Here is a 15,215-nt window from a genome sequence, read left to right as displayed (position 1 = left end):
TGCTATGTCTGTCAGCGTAGTGTCCAGAGCATGGAGGCACTACCAGGAGACGGGCCAGTACATCAGGAGACGTGGAGGAGGCCGTAGGAGGGCAACAACCCAGCAGCAGGACCGCTACCTCCGCCTTTGTGCAAGGAGGAGCAGAAGGAGCACTGCCAGAGCCCTGCAAAATGACCACCAGCAGGCCACAAATGTGCATGTGTCTGCTCAAACGGTCAGAAACAGACTCCATGAGGGTGGTATGAGGGCCCGATGTCCACAGGTGGGGGTTGCGCTTACAGCCCAACACCGTACAGGACGTTTGGCATTTGCCAGAGAACACCAAGATTGGCAAATTCGCCACAGGTTCACACTGAGCACATGTTACAGACATGGAGACGCCGTGGAGAACGTTCTGCTGCCTGCAACATCCTCCAGCATGACCGGTTTGGTGGTGGGTCAGTCATGGTGTGGGGTGGCATTTCTTTGGGGGCCGCACAGCCCTCCATGTGCTCGCCAGAGGTAGCCTAACTGCCATTAAGTACCGAGATGAGATCGTCAGACCCCTTGTGAGACCATATGCTGGTGCGGTTGGCCCTGGGTTCCTCCTAATGCAAGACAATGCTAGACCTCATGTGGCTGGAGTGTGTCAGCAGTTCCTGCAAGAGGAAGGCATTGATGCTATGGACTGGCCCGCCCGTTCCCCAGACCTGAATCCAATTGAGCACATCTGGGACATCATGTCTCGCTCCATCCACCAACGCCACGTTGCACCACAGACTGTCCAGGAGTTGGCGGATGCTTTAGTCCAGGTCTGGGAGGAGATCCCTCAGGAGACCATCCGCCACCTCATCAGGAGCATGCCCAGGCATTGTAGGGAGGTCATACAGGCACGTGGAGGCCACACACACTACTGAGCCTCATTTTGACTTGTTTTAAGGACATTACATCAAAGTTGGATCAGCCTGTAGTGTGGTTTTCCACTTTAATTTTGAGGGACTCCAAATCCAGACCTCCATTGATAATTTTTGTGTGATTTTGTTGTCAGCACATTCAACTATGTAAAGAAAAAAGTATTTAATAACAATATTTCATTCATTCAGATCTAGGATGTGTTATTTTAGTGTTCCCTTTATTTTTTTGAGCAGTGTAATTTGAGTGAAAGGATGATCAGTCATCCCTGCAGTAATCAATAAGTCCACTAGATGGTAACATATTGTCATATAACTTTTCAGTACAGCATATTAAATGACCAAGGTGTTTTTAAAATTATTATAGCATTTCATCACATTACTGCCAAGCTGGGCACTGGGGAAACCTAGAGCTGGTAAACTAGAATGTAGCACTGTATACAACAGCAGAGCTCCACTGTAAAATACCAATAGTGTCCATTGTCAAAAAGCTGTACATTCACATTTGTCAGAATAATGATTGAAAATATACTTTTGCAATTAAATTTCTCCATATGTGACTCAAGCTGCCTAAGTAAAAGGGAGAAGTTTCAATAGAGCAGTGGTGCCCCACACTCTCTCTCTAGTCTCTTGTTCATACATTTAGTTAGATTGTGCTTGGGTTGGGGGGATGTGCATTGGGGGCTAAATCCCTGGCCTTTCATCCTATAATCTCCTCTTCAAGGTCACGAGCGAATTAGTTTTCTATATCGACCAGAAAAAGGACATGGATCCAAAATGGAAGCACTTGGGCTCAGACTTTGCCGTTGTCTCTGTGGGGAGGCCTCCGAGCCAGGGAGACTGGCTCAGCTGGGGATTATAGCCTGGTTTCATCTACCAGTCTGCGTCCCAAATGGCACCCTATTCCCTATTGCATGCCCTACTTTTGACTAGAACCTATATGGGTCGTGGTCAAAAGTAGTGCACTACGTAGGGAATAGCGTGCCATTGTAAACGCTCCCCAGGCCAGGGCACGGGGGAGCATTGCTCACATGACTTCACCACCCCATGCATGGTCTACTGGGCTGTTCTGTTGCTAAGGTTCACCAAGGAAAGCAATTATGGCACAATGCTCTTTTGTGAGCAATTGAATTGTTTGACTTGTGTTATGGGATATGAATTGTGGAACATACTCTGTATTGTTCATATGAGTCCACTCACTGTGTTGTTTCTCATTCAAGGTTTACCAGAGACTATGCAACTACTCCTCTGACACTGGCTGAACATTCCCCATGCATCCCAAGTGCTGATGATGAAAATGGAGGGATTTGACTGGTGAATTTGTATTTTTTATTTTTTAAACATCTTGCTCTTGAATAAATACTTGCATACACATTTACAAGTCCAATGTCTAGTGAAGGAGACACTCCATCACATCACATGGGGCGGCAGGGTAGCTAGTAAACGGAAGATTGCAAGTTCAAATCCCCGAGCTGACAAGGTACAAATCTGTCGTTCTGCCCCTGAACAGGCAGTTAACAGGTTCCTAGGCTGTCATTGAAAATAAGAATTTGTTCTTAACTGACTTGCCTAGGTAAATAAAATAAACATACTGCAACCTCAAGTGAGATACAAATCAAAGGTAGAGCCTACCTTTGCTGGCAAATCTCCTTTCAACTCAGCAGCAGTGGCTGCAGAGTATGGATTTTTCCACACCATAACAAAACACAGTGCAAAGTTATTCAGGTATTTCTTGGGCTATTAGAGTGGTGCATTGTGTGTGATACCAGAGAGAAGAGAGTGAGATCAGGTGTGCTGTGCTCTTCTTGTCCCTGGGGACCGGATGACACACGACTGATAAAAACAATGAGCAGCAGCCAGGGAACCTGTGCCTTCTACCACCATGTTGAATTATTATGCAACGCTATATCTTAAAATATACAATACTGATGAACATCGTTTACTGTAAAATGTACTTTAGTATTTATGTGCACCTGTTTAGGGGTGTACACAAAATACTAAAACATGATATTGTGTTTCACAACGCTTTCCCTGCATCCTGTGTTTGAACTTTAATTTCCTTTTTATATGACCTTTTAGTATTTATTTTTGTTAGAAAAACAGGTGCAAAATATGTGCTCCTGGCCACTTTATGTGAATTGTGTTATAAACAGGCTCCCTCAGGGCCATTCACCTTGGAAGTGTGTGCAGAAGGAATAGCAAACCTCCACGTAATGCATATTTATGCATGTATTTCTTTCAACAGGGGTTAAATTATGAGTGGGTGGTAGGAATTTTTATCAACTTTCAAAACCTCTATCCACTCACCCCAACCCAAATACAAATATTTTTAACATTAGGCCTACTTATGTAGCTGTCTGACTCAGTGGTGTGCCTATTTGACAAAGAGGAAGTGGTGGCAACTGGCCCACATCTGTACAGTAGTCATATTGGTGCTCTATGCCTGGGGGACAGATGATGTCATCTAAACTAGGTTGAGTGAGACAATAGAGGGATGCCTAGGAGAGTGGAGAGGGAAATAGACCCTTGTTAGACTTTTTTTTTTTTTAAGTGTAATCTTTGTCGATCACATCATATGCACAGTGGACACCTAAAGATCAATAGGTCTTATGGACTAAATGGATGGACACCTAATTTTAATTTCCATTGAAGCAGTAAGTAGCCTATATTACTATGATATAGCTTACGGACATCTTGAGTTTAGTAAATTCAGCTCAAAGTAAGAACTAGTAAGAAGAGAAGAGTAGAGACCATGTTAGATCAGATTATACCTATTAACTGTATGGCTGTGTAGCCTAGACTAGTCTACAGATGCCGTGAAATGTGGGAGAGAAAGAGATGCTCATCCGTGCATCACCAGCAGGTGTCGCTGCCTATACTCGTACCTGAGCTGCACAATGTTGTTTGACAGCAAGGGGGATGTTACAGACGGGGGAGGATGGTAGAGAGCAAGCGCCGCTGCCTTCTTTGCTGCACACCGCAGCGAATTGGTCTCCCTACCCTGCCCGCACTTACAGAGGTCTCTCTTGACCATTCAGTGGATGCTGTCTTTTCGGCAAACACCATCGTCGAGCGTAATGTTTTCGGACCCTTCGTTAGGAATGTTTTACATGGTTTGAATTTTGGGTACCAATCGAGGGGAGTCGAGAAGAACGCGGTTCTCCGGCATATTTTACAGTAAGCGCAATGTCATTCCAGTTGCTTTTCCAGCTGTCATACACTCCATGCACACCGCACAATTACAAAACAGCATGCATTTGACACTCGTCTCGGAAGGGAGGAAAAATCGCTGGTTCTGGCTTGCCTTTGTATTATTATTTTTTGCCTTTTGTTATTCTAACAGATGTTTTTTCCAGCACACGAAAGTGTCATATTTTTTGTTTTATTGTGGGCTATATGTAAGGTGTTGCATTGATTATTGACTGAAAATGGCGTGGATGCAAAACAAGACGAAACTATTACTTTATGGTTGACCTACATTTCAACGATATATTTATAAGAATATACTGGTCGACAGCAGAACGCAGATGACCGTCATTCTTTTGTTTGTAATGCAATGCTGTAAAAAAAAAAAAAAAAAAGGTGCAATGGTGAGATTAATGTCTCGTTTTCATAGCTGATGATGACCCCCTATGAATAAGCATCTTATTCTAGGTTTCCATGACTATGCATGGTTATGTCTTGTATGACTAACAGGTCTTTCATCACCAAAGGTAGCCTATCTTCATCATTTTTAGTTATCTGAATAGGATGCATTACTTCAGTTAGATCAACTCCATATAAAAATGCCCTCATTTTTTATTTGCATGTGATGCTCGGCGTTTGATCGTGAATGGACTGCAATGCCTGGCATGCATGTTGCAAGAACAGTCATGTTTTTCCTATACATGTTCATCGTTTGGGTTGCTTTCTGTAAAAAGTAGGCTACATATATATATAGAATTGTTTCCATTTATTTGGGGCCAAAATTGAGCCCCTGGTTTATAGCTACTTAATAAAAAGCTGTCAAACACTTGTTTTGCTCTATCAAGAATAATAACACTGGTGATTTTAAGTTGAAGCTATAAGCCATGTTGAAACCACACACATCATTGAATGAATGAATTCATTGATAAATGGTAGTCCAGGCCTATAGGTAAGGCTAGACATTTATATAATTCAAGATTCTGCAGACTTGTTTGTGTGTAAATGGAGAAAAAACTCAAATTTTATGGACAAATCATATTCAAATCAAAAGTCCCTGATAGAAACAATTTATCTTCAATAGGACACATCCTCTGGTCAGACAATTATGATGCTTGTTTCCCTAGGGCCAACAAAAGGGACTATTGGCTCTCACTGGGTCATCAACGTCAATGATACAGTGTATATGTATCCCAGAAACCTTGGCCTATTCCATGACTTACCAATGAGTTCTTTATATAGGCCTACTAGAGATGGCTCAATTATGGACAGGATGATTTGATACATGATCTTACTGGTTCAGGGATTGAGAAAAATGGGGGCTAAAGTCCGAAGAGCTGCCATCCAATTGCCTCGCCTTCATTTGACTTATGATTTTGAGGGGCTGGCTAGATGAATGATCGCAGAGGCTGTAGATAGGCAAGTCAGTGCGGAAAGGCTAGACCATTCATTGGCTGTAGGCTACTCAATGAGTATAACTCTGGTATCATTATATATGGTGTACTGTAGAGACACTATAGTGTAGGCTAATACATAGCCTACTAGACATCCCTCTGCACTTCTGAAATGTAGGCTCACAGATATCTGAAATGTAGGCTCACAGATATCTGAAATGTAGGCTCACAGATATCTGAAATGCCACAACTATTCCCAGCCTATTTGTTTTATTCAATTCTGTTTTTTTAAAAACATTTTTACAGTGGTTAGAGACATAAGCCACAAGAGTAGGGGTTGTGGTTAGTCTCTAGACAGACGGGTTGCCTCCCACAATGTACTGATGTTCCCTAAGTCCGGGATTCCTGAGACTAGGTTGTGGTGGTAGTATGGTATGTTTTCTGTTCTCTCCTGGGCTTGTTCCCATTTATTGGTGGTCAAACAGAATCTTTCTGCTATCCTCGATACAAGGAAGACATTCAACTTATAGTTGACTGGGAGATAGGGTTTTAAAGTGGTGTCACCCGATTTGTTATCAATTTGAATCATCCTTTGTTTGACCTGATGAGCTTGTATGATAAGCTTTTTTTCATCAAGGGAATTGTGTTAAATTTGTTGTCGTCTGAGTGCAGGTGGCTATATTCCAATCATCCAAGCGGCAGATTGATATCATGGTCTGTCTCAGCCCCAGCCCAACTCCCAGTCCCCAACCCCAGCCTCAGAGCCCTCCCTGTGTTGATGGAAGATAATGGACATAGGCCTAGGTCATCAATCCCATGATTGGCTGTAGTAGTAAAAAAAAAAATCTGACGTTTCAGACTAGCAGAGTGCCGTTATTATCATTAATTATTAAAGTGCTGCATGTGCACGGAATCTACCACATTAGGATTGGTTTAAAAAAAGATAGTTAGTAACCAGTAGTTGTTCATGGTATCATCTGTGTTACTGCTGATTAGTGGTAAGGCTGGCTGGGTCTATCTGTGAAGGATCATTTAAACTCCAAAGGAAATCTTGCACTGACTAGATGAGTTTTCTCAATCACCATGTGTCATGCACAACAGTTTGTCACGTTATGAGAGACAGAGACACATTGTCTATCAAACGAATAAGTCAGTATTTTGGTCTGCAGTGTTCTCAGTTTAAGTGGCGGGCCTTGGATGTATGTCACAGATTGTTAATAAGAGATTGTGACACACAGCTTTTTCTGTAAGTACCGGAGTAGCGGAACCCGGCCCTGGAGGGGAGGGGCCCACAAGCTCGTCATCGCACACCTATGTCTAATTATTATAAGAATATTTTTTATAAATCATTTTGACAGTAACCCTCCTTTTTAATTTTCACATATAGCAAGTGAAGTGTTTATGTTGTCCATTCTACATGGTAGTAGGTGAGACAGACAGAGAATATAGTTGTCATGTATCTAATTAGCCAATTTCTCAGCGGCGCCGGTGCCAGCCCTCCTTGGCCTCCTCATCTAATTAACTATCAAGTTAAAAAAAAGTTAGGTTCATCAAGTCGGACTTGGATGGAGACTGAGTGCGTTGTTCAAGATGGATAAACAAATGGAAAGACCAAGTGGTGCACACAAACGCTGCATAAAAGCTTTGTCTGATCAAGCTTGTGCAAAATTACAGAAGATAACCACATCCGCTACCACCTCGTCTTCGAATGACGCAACACTATGGCAGGTGGAAGCTAGTAGGCTTATTTATGCAGCAGCTAGCACTAGCAGTCCCGACAGAGACCTCACTGCCTGGGCCCGGTAATGACAGTGGCCTTGCTCTTTCTCCTCTAGTGACAGTTCCTCTAGTGAGAGTGCCAGCCCTCCTTCTCTCCCAGAAAACCAAGATGATGACTGCCAGAGACCCAGTGGCAAATGTTTCCCACTTGAATTATTGAACAAGTAAATGCATTATTGCTGCCAGCCAGCATTCTAAATAGAAACAATATATGTTTTTTTTTTTAAGGAGAGGGGGAGGCAAATTCCGACTTTGTGGAGGTCAAGAGAAACTGCGCTACACCAGTGTCTGTAAGCCCAGTGGGCATATTGTAGGTCATGCCTCAAAGCCACGCTGTATTGCTTTCCCAATCAATCAATGCCCCTTAATGGTTGCCAAATTGTTGCCATGATGACTTTTGGTTGTTTGTGTCAGGTGCTGTAGATTTAGCCTAATGCACCGTCTATTATGGAGTGAAAAAGACAGTTATTATACTGCACTGTATAGAACACTCTATTCCTTTTCGGACAGTTTGTTCACTCTGTCCTGGTCTTGTTTACTCTCATTTAAAAAATATATATATCTCAGTTTGGGTTGCTGGAGGAACAAGAGTGTGTCATGGAGTGAAAGGGCTGGGTCACTCTCTCACTCTCTCTCTCACCCTCTCACCCACCCAGTAGGACAGTGGTTCCCAAACTAGGGGCCGTGACCCCATGCGGGGTCCCCTGATATGAAAATGGGATCGCGGAAGAATTTCCAAAAACTAAATAAAATTTAAATGAAAATGATTGAATTCTAATAGATACAATTAAATCAGAGTGCCCTTAGATTGTGGGAAAAGGCCGCACTTCACTGTTGCGCTTGAATCGGAATGGTTCAAGTGCAGCAGTCAAGTGTGGCCTTTCGAGCTGTCATGTGACCAAATGCTGCAGACAAAGCATTCACAGTTTATTACGGAGGAGTTTTGGTTCCTGACTCAAAGGGAATACCCTGCCGTCTCCCTCAGAGCATTAAAACTCATGGTACCCTTTGCCAGCTCATATCTGTGTGAAGCTGAATTCAGCAGTGCTCTCGTCTGAATTAAAACCAAATATCGATCTATGGTTGGATGTGACAGGTGAGGTGAGGCACTGTTGATCACGCACCCTGACTTTGAGAAGCTTGGACGTGACATATATCAAGCACACCCATCTCATCAGTGATTCATTTGCAATTGACTGTCATAGCCCCACAGTTGAGAAGACAATCAGACATACTGTTAGAATGTTTTGCAATTGACTGCCATAGCCCCAAATGAAAAAGTAAACCAAGTAAACTTTGGCTGTTAATTGCATATTGTTTTTTTTACGTGGTTGAGGTTGCAAACATTTTCAGATATCAAAATGGGATCATGGACGGAAAAAAGTTTGGGAACCCCTGCAGTAGGAAGTGCAGTCAGGTCTATGGATATCAAAGAAGTTAATCCATTGTGTGGACTTAACTTCTCTTTTCATTAGCCTCCCTCTCCAAAGGCTGCTCTGACACTGACTAATCTTCCCTCTTTATTTTCACAACATATTTCTACACGAGGATCAAATAAAAATGTATTTGTCACATACAGTGCCTTGCGAAAGTATTCGGCCCCCTTGAACTTTGCGACCTTTTGCCACATTTCATGCTTCAAACATAAAGCTATAAAACTGTATTTTTTTGTTAAGAATCAACAACAAGTGGGACACAATCATGAAGTGAAACGACATTTTTTGGATATTTCAAACTTTTTTAACAAATCAAAAACTGAAAAATTGGGCGTGCAAAATTATTCAGCCCCTTTACTTTCAGTGCAGCAAACTCTTTCCAGAAGTTCAGTGAGGATCTCTGAATGATCCAATGTTGACCTAAATGACTAATGATGATAAATACAATCCACCTGTGTGTAATCAAGTCTCCGTATAAATGCACCTGCACTGTGACAGTCTCAGAGGTCCGTTAAAAGCGCAGAGAACATCATGAAGAACAAGGAACACACCAGGCAGGTCCGAGATACTGTTGTGAAGAAGTTTAAAGCCGGATTTGGATACAAAAAAGCTTTAAACATCCCAAGGAGCACTGTGCAAGCGATAATATTGAAATGGAAGGAGTATCAGACCACTGCAAATCTACCAAGACCTGGCCGTCCCTCTAAACTTTCAGCTCATACAAGGAGAAGACTGATCAGAGATGCAGCCAAGAGGCCCATGATCACTCTGGATGAACTGCAGAGATCTACAGCTGAGGTGGGAGACTCTGTCCATAGGACAACAGTCGTATATTGCACAAATCTGGCCTTTATGGAAGAGTGGCAAGAAGAAAGCCATTTCTTAAAGATATCCATAAAAAGTGTTGTTTAAAGTTTGCCACAAGCCACCTGGGAGACACACCAAACATGTGGAAGAAGGTGCTCTGGTCAGATGAAACCAAAATTGAACTTTTTGGCAACAATGCAAAACGTAATGTTTGGCGTAAAAGCAACACAGCTGAACACACCATCCCCACTGTCAAACATGGTGGTGGCAGCATCATGGTTTGGGCCTGCTTTTCTTCAGCAGGGACAGGGAAGATGGTTAAAATTGATGGGAAGATGGATGGAGCCAAATACAGGACCATTCTGGAAGAAGAAGATTTGTCTTCCAACAAGACAATGATCCAAAACATAAAGCAAAATCTACAATGGAATGGTTCAAAAATAAACATATCCAGGTGTTAGAATGGCCAAGTCAAAGTCCAGACCTGAATCCAATCGAGAATCTGTGGAAAGAACTGAAAACTGCTGTTCACAAATGCTCTCCATCCAACCTCACTGAGCTCGAGCTGTTTTGCAAGGAGGAATGGGAAAAAATGTCAGTCTCTCGATGTGCAAAACTGATAGAGACATACCCCAAGCGACTTACAGTTGTAATCGCAGCAAAAGGTGGCGCTACAAAGTATTAACTTAAGGGGGCTGAATAATTTTGCACGCCCAATTTTTCAGTTTTTGATTTGTTAAAAAAGTTTGAAATATCCAATAAATGTCGTTCCACTTCATGATTGTGTCCCACTTGTTGTTGATTCTTCACAAAAAAATACAGTTTTATATCTTTATGTTTGAAGCCTGAAATGTGGCAAAAGGTCGCAAAGTTCAAGGGGGCCGAATACTTTCGCAAGGCACTGTACTTCATAAGCAACAGGTGTCGACTAACAGTGAAATGCTTACCTACAGGCCCTTCCCAAAAATGCAGAGAGAATAATAGAAAGATAACCACAAGGAATAAATACACAATGAGTAATGATAACTTGGCTATACAGTACACACGGGGTACAGTACCGATGTGCAGAGAAAAGTTAAAGTTAATAGGCAACAGGATAGATAATAAGCAAAAGCAGCAGCGTATGTGATGAGTCCAAAGAGTTAGTGCAAAGTAGAGCAATGCAGATAGTCCGGGTAGCTATTTGGTTAACTATTTAGCAGACTTATGGCTTGGGGCTAGAAGCTAATCAGGGTCCTTTTGGTTCCAGACTTGGTGCATCGGTACCGCTTGCCGTGCGGTAGCAGAGAGAACAGTCTATGACTTCCTCTGACACCGCCTGGTATAGAGGTCCGGGATGGCAGGGAGCTCGGCCCCAGTGATGTACTGGGCCGTACGCATTACCCTCTGTATGGCAAGAGCGGCTCAAATAAGCAAAGACAAATGACAGTCCATCCTTACTTTAAGACATGAAGGTCAGTCAATCCGAAGGTCAGTCAAGTGCAGTCGCAAAAACCATCAAGCACTATGATTAAACTGGCTTTCATGAGGACCAACACAGGAAAGGAAGACCCAGAGTTACCTCTGCTGCACAGGATAAGTTCATTGAAGTTAACTGCACCTCAGAAATTGCAGCCCAAAGAAATGCTTTACAGAGTTCAAGTCACAGACACATCTCAACATCAACTGTTCAGAGGAGACTGGGTGAATCAGGCCTTTATGGTTGAATTGCTGCAAAGAAACCACTACTAAAGGACATCAATAAGAATAAGAGACTTGCTTGGGCCAAGAAACACAAGCAATGGACATTAGACCGGTGGAAATCTGTTCTTTGGTCTGAGTCCGAATTTGAGATTTTTGGTTCCAACTACCGTGTCTTTGTGAGACACTGTCTCTGATTTAATTAGAATTCAAGGCACACTTAACCAGCATGGCTACCATAGCATTCTGCAGCGATATGCCATCCCATCTGGTTTGCGCTTAGTGGGACTATCATTTGTTTTTCAACAGGACAATAACCCAAAACACACCTCCAGGCTGTGTAAGTGCTATTTGACCAAGAAAGAGAGGGATGGTGCTGCATCATATGACCTGGCCTCCACAATCACCCGACCTCAACCCAATTGAGATGATTTGGGATGAGTTGGCCCACAGAGTGATGGAAAAGCAGCCAACAAGTACTCAGCATATGTGGGAACTCCTTCAAGACTGTCGGAAAATCATTCCTCATGAAGCAAATAGAGAGAATGCCAAGAGTGTACAAAGCTGTCATCAAGGCAAAGGGTGGCTACTTTGTTTAACACTTTTTTTTGTAGTTACTACATGATTCCATATGTATTATTTCATAGTTTTGATGTCTTCACTATTATTCTACAATGTAGAAAATAGTAAAAATAAAGAAAAAACGTCCTAACTTGACTGGTACTGTATGTAAGGTCACTGTGGGGACGACATCGTCGATGCACTTATTAATGAAGCCGGTGACTGATGCAGTAAACTCCTCAATGTTGTTGGTTGAATCCCAGAACATATTCCAGTCTGCTAGCGAAACAGTCCTGTAGGGTAGCATCCGCTTTATCATACCACTTCCGTATTGAACTTCCTGTTAGAGTTTTTGCTTTTAAGCAGGATGAACATGACCTCATTAGAAACCCAGACTATAGCTCTTATAATTAGTGGAGTAGAGTGGACGCAGAAACATGCTGTGTTCAGATACCATTTTCACTTCTGATTATAAAATCCTCTGACACATGAAATATGACAGCAGTGATCATGCGCTCATTTGTTTTTGTATATGGACCACACCAAAAACACGGTATGTTTTTATCATACGTTTTTCATTTATGAAGTTTAAAAAACATCAGGCGAATACCCAACTAACTGCATCTTCCATTACCACCATTAGGACTATGAGGACTAGCTATCAGAGGTTGACAGATAATCGGCATGGACGATAAATTAGGGAGGATTTCAAGTTTTCATAACAATCGGTAATCAGCATTTTTGGACGCCAATTACATTGCAATCCACGAGGAGGCGGCGTGGCAGGCTGACAACCTGTTACGGGAGTGCAGCATCAAAATGACCTTGTGGCTGCAAGGAGCCAAGGTTAGTTGCTAGCTAACATTAAACTGATCTTATAGAAACAATCAATCTTAACATAATCACTAGTTAACTACACATGGTTGATACAATTACTAGTTTACTAGCTTGTCCTGCGTTGTATATAATCAATGCGGTGCTGTTAATTTCTCATCGAATCACAGCCTACGTCAACTTTGCCAAACGCGTGATGATTTAACAAAAGCGCATTCACGAAAAAAACACAATCGTTGCAGCAATGTACCTAAACCGTAAACATCAATGCCTTTCATAAAATCAATACACAAGTATTTTTATTTTAAACCTGCATATTTAGTTAAAAGAAATTCATGTTAGCAGGCAATATTAACTAGGGAAATTGTGTCACTTCTCTTGCGTTCAGTGCAAGCAGTGTCAGGGTATATGCAACAGTTTGGGCCGTCTGGCTCGTTACGAACTGTGTGAAGACCATTTCTTCCTAACATAAACCATAATTCATTTGCCAGAATTTTACCTAATTATGAGATAACATTGAAGGTTGTGCAATGTCACAGCAATATTTAGACTTAGGGTTTCCACCCGTTTCGTTTTCGATAAGATAGTTTCCGGATTTGACCATATTAATGATTAAACGCTCGTATTTCTTTGTGTTTATTATATTATAATTAAGTCTATGATTTGATATTTGATAGAGAAGTCTGACTGAGCGGTGGTAGGCAGCAGCAGGCTCGTAAGCATTCATTCAAACAGCACTTTCCTGCATTTGCCAGCAGCTTTTAGCAATGCTTGAAGCTGTTTATGACTTCAAGCCTATCAACTCCCGAGATTAGGTTGGCAATACTATAGTGCCTATAAGAACATCCAATAGTCAAAGGTATATGAAATACAAATGGTATAGAGAGAAATAGTCCTATAATAACTACAACCTAAAACTTCTTAAATGGGAATATTGAAGACTCATGTTAAAAGGAACCACCAACTTTCAAATGTTCTGAGCAAAGAACTTAAACATGAGCTTTTTTACATGGCACATATTGCACTTTTACTTTCTTCTCCAACACTGTGTTTTTGCATTATTTAAACCATTTTATTTTAACCTTTATTTAACTAGGCATGTCAGTTAAGAACAAATTCTTATTTTCAATGACGGCTGCCTGTTAAGGGGCAGAACGACAGATTTGTACCTTGTCAGCTCGGGGATTTGAACTTTGAACTTTGATTTGAAAGTCCAACGCTCTAACCACTAGGCTACCCTGCCGCCTAATTGATTTTATTGATGTATTATATTAAGTGTTCATTAAGTGTATTATATTAAGTTAAAATTAAAGTGTTCATTGCTCATTCAGTATTGTTGTAATTGTCATTATTATAAATATATATAAAAATTGGCCGATTAATCGTCATTAGCTTTTTTTGGTCCTCCAATAATCGGTATCGGCGTTGAAAAATCCTAATCAGTCGACCTCTACTATCTATTGTTATTGCATACATAGTAGCTGTATGCTACTTTTCTCTCTGTAGTTGTTTGGAAGGAAGCATTACTTTTTCATGTGTGATCTGTCTGATGTGATTTCTCTTTCTTTATACTGAGCTCCATCCATATTTCATGTCATCAACACTTTTTTTGTTGTTTATGATGAAAATCCAGTATATGGAACATACATATTCTTATCATGCTTGTATGATATCCTATGTACAGTGCCTTGCGAAAGTATTCGGCCCCCTTGAACTTTGCGACCTTTTGACACATTTCAGGCTTCAAACATAAAGATATAAAACTGTATTTTTTTGTGAAGAATCAACAACAAGTGGGATACAATCATGAAGTGGAACGACATTTATTGGATATTTCAAACTTTTTAAACAAATCAAAAACTGAAAAATTGGGCATGCAAAATTATTCAGCCCCTTTACTTTCAGTGCAGCAAACTCTCTCCAGAAGTTCAGTGAGGATCTCTGAATGATCCAATGTTGACCTAAATGACTAATGATGATAAATACAATCCACCTGTGTGTAATCAAGTCTCCGTATAAATGCACCTGCACTGTGATAGTCTCAGAGGTCCGTTAAAAGCGCAGAGAGCATCATGAAGAACAAGGAACACACCAGGCAGGTCCGAGATACTGTTGTGAAGAAGTTTAAAGCCGGATTTGGATACAAAAAGATTTCCCAAGCTTTAAACATCCCAAGGAGCACTGTGCAAGCGATAATATTGAAATGGAAGGAGTATCAGACCACTGCAAATCTACCAAGACCTGGCCGTCCCTCTAAACTTTCAGCTCATACAAGGAGAAGACTGATCAGAGATGCAGTCAAGAGGCCCATGATCACTCTGGATGAACTGCAGAGATCTACAGCTGAGGTGGGAGACTCTGTCCATAGGACAACAATCAGTCGTTTATTGCACAAATCTGGCCTTTATGGAAGAGTGGCAAGAAGAAAGCCATTTCTTAAAGATATCCATAAAAAGTGTCGTTTTAAAGTTTGCCACAAGCCACCTGGGAGACACACCAAACATGTGGAAGAAGGTCCTCTGGTCAGATGAAACCAAAATTGAACTTTTTGGCAACAATGCAAAACGTTATGTTTGGCGTAAAAGCAACACAGCTGAACACACCATCCCCACTGTCAAACATGGTGGTGGCAGCATCATGGTTTGGGCCTG

General features: G+C 41.6%; 1 protein-coding gene across 8 annotated transcripts in view; it reads left to right on the top strand.

Annotated features, from left to right (window-relative positions):
• Positions 1–3,840: 3,840 nt before the first annotated feature.
• LOC110530368 (catenin delta-2) overlaps positions 3,841–15,215 on the top strand; it is a 144,119-nt gene continuing 132,744 nt past the window's right edge. For 4 of the 8 annotated variants that reach the window (XM_021613361.2, XM_021613362.2, XM_021613360.2 and 1 more), the window contains exon 1: positions 3,844–4,067. The gene's annotated coding sequence lies outside the window, so the exon portion shown is untranslated. Of the gene's footprint in view, positions 4,068–15,215 lie in introns of all 8 variants that reach the window. The other 4 variants (XM_021613364.2, XM_036985995.1, XM_021613357.2 and 1 more) reach the window with 2 other exon arrangements.

Source organism: Oncorhynchus mykiss, chromosome 8, assembly GCF_013265735.2.
Source record: "Oncorhynchus mykiss isolate Arlee chromosome 8, USDA_OmykA_1.1, whole genome shotgun sequence".
Lineage (NCBI taxonomy): Eukaryota > Metazoa > Chordata > Actinopteri > Salmoniformes > Salmonidae > Oncorhynchus > Oncorhynchus mykiss.
The sequence above is the reverse complement of the archived record's forward strand: the minus strand, read 5'-3'. Positions and strand labels throughout refer to the sequence as shown.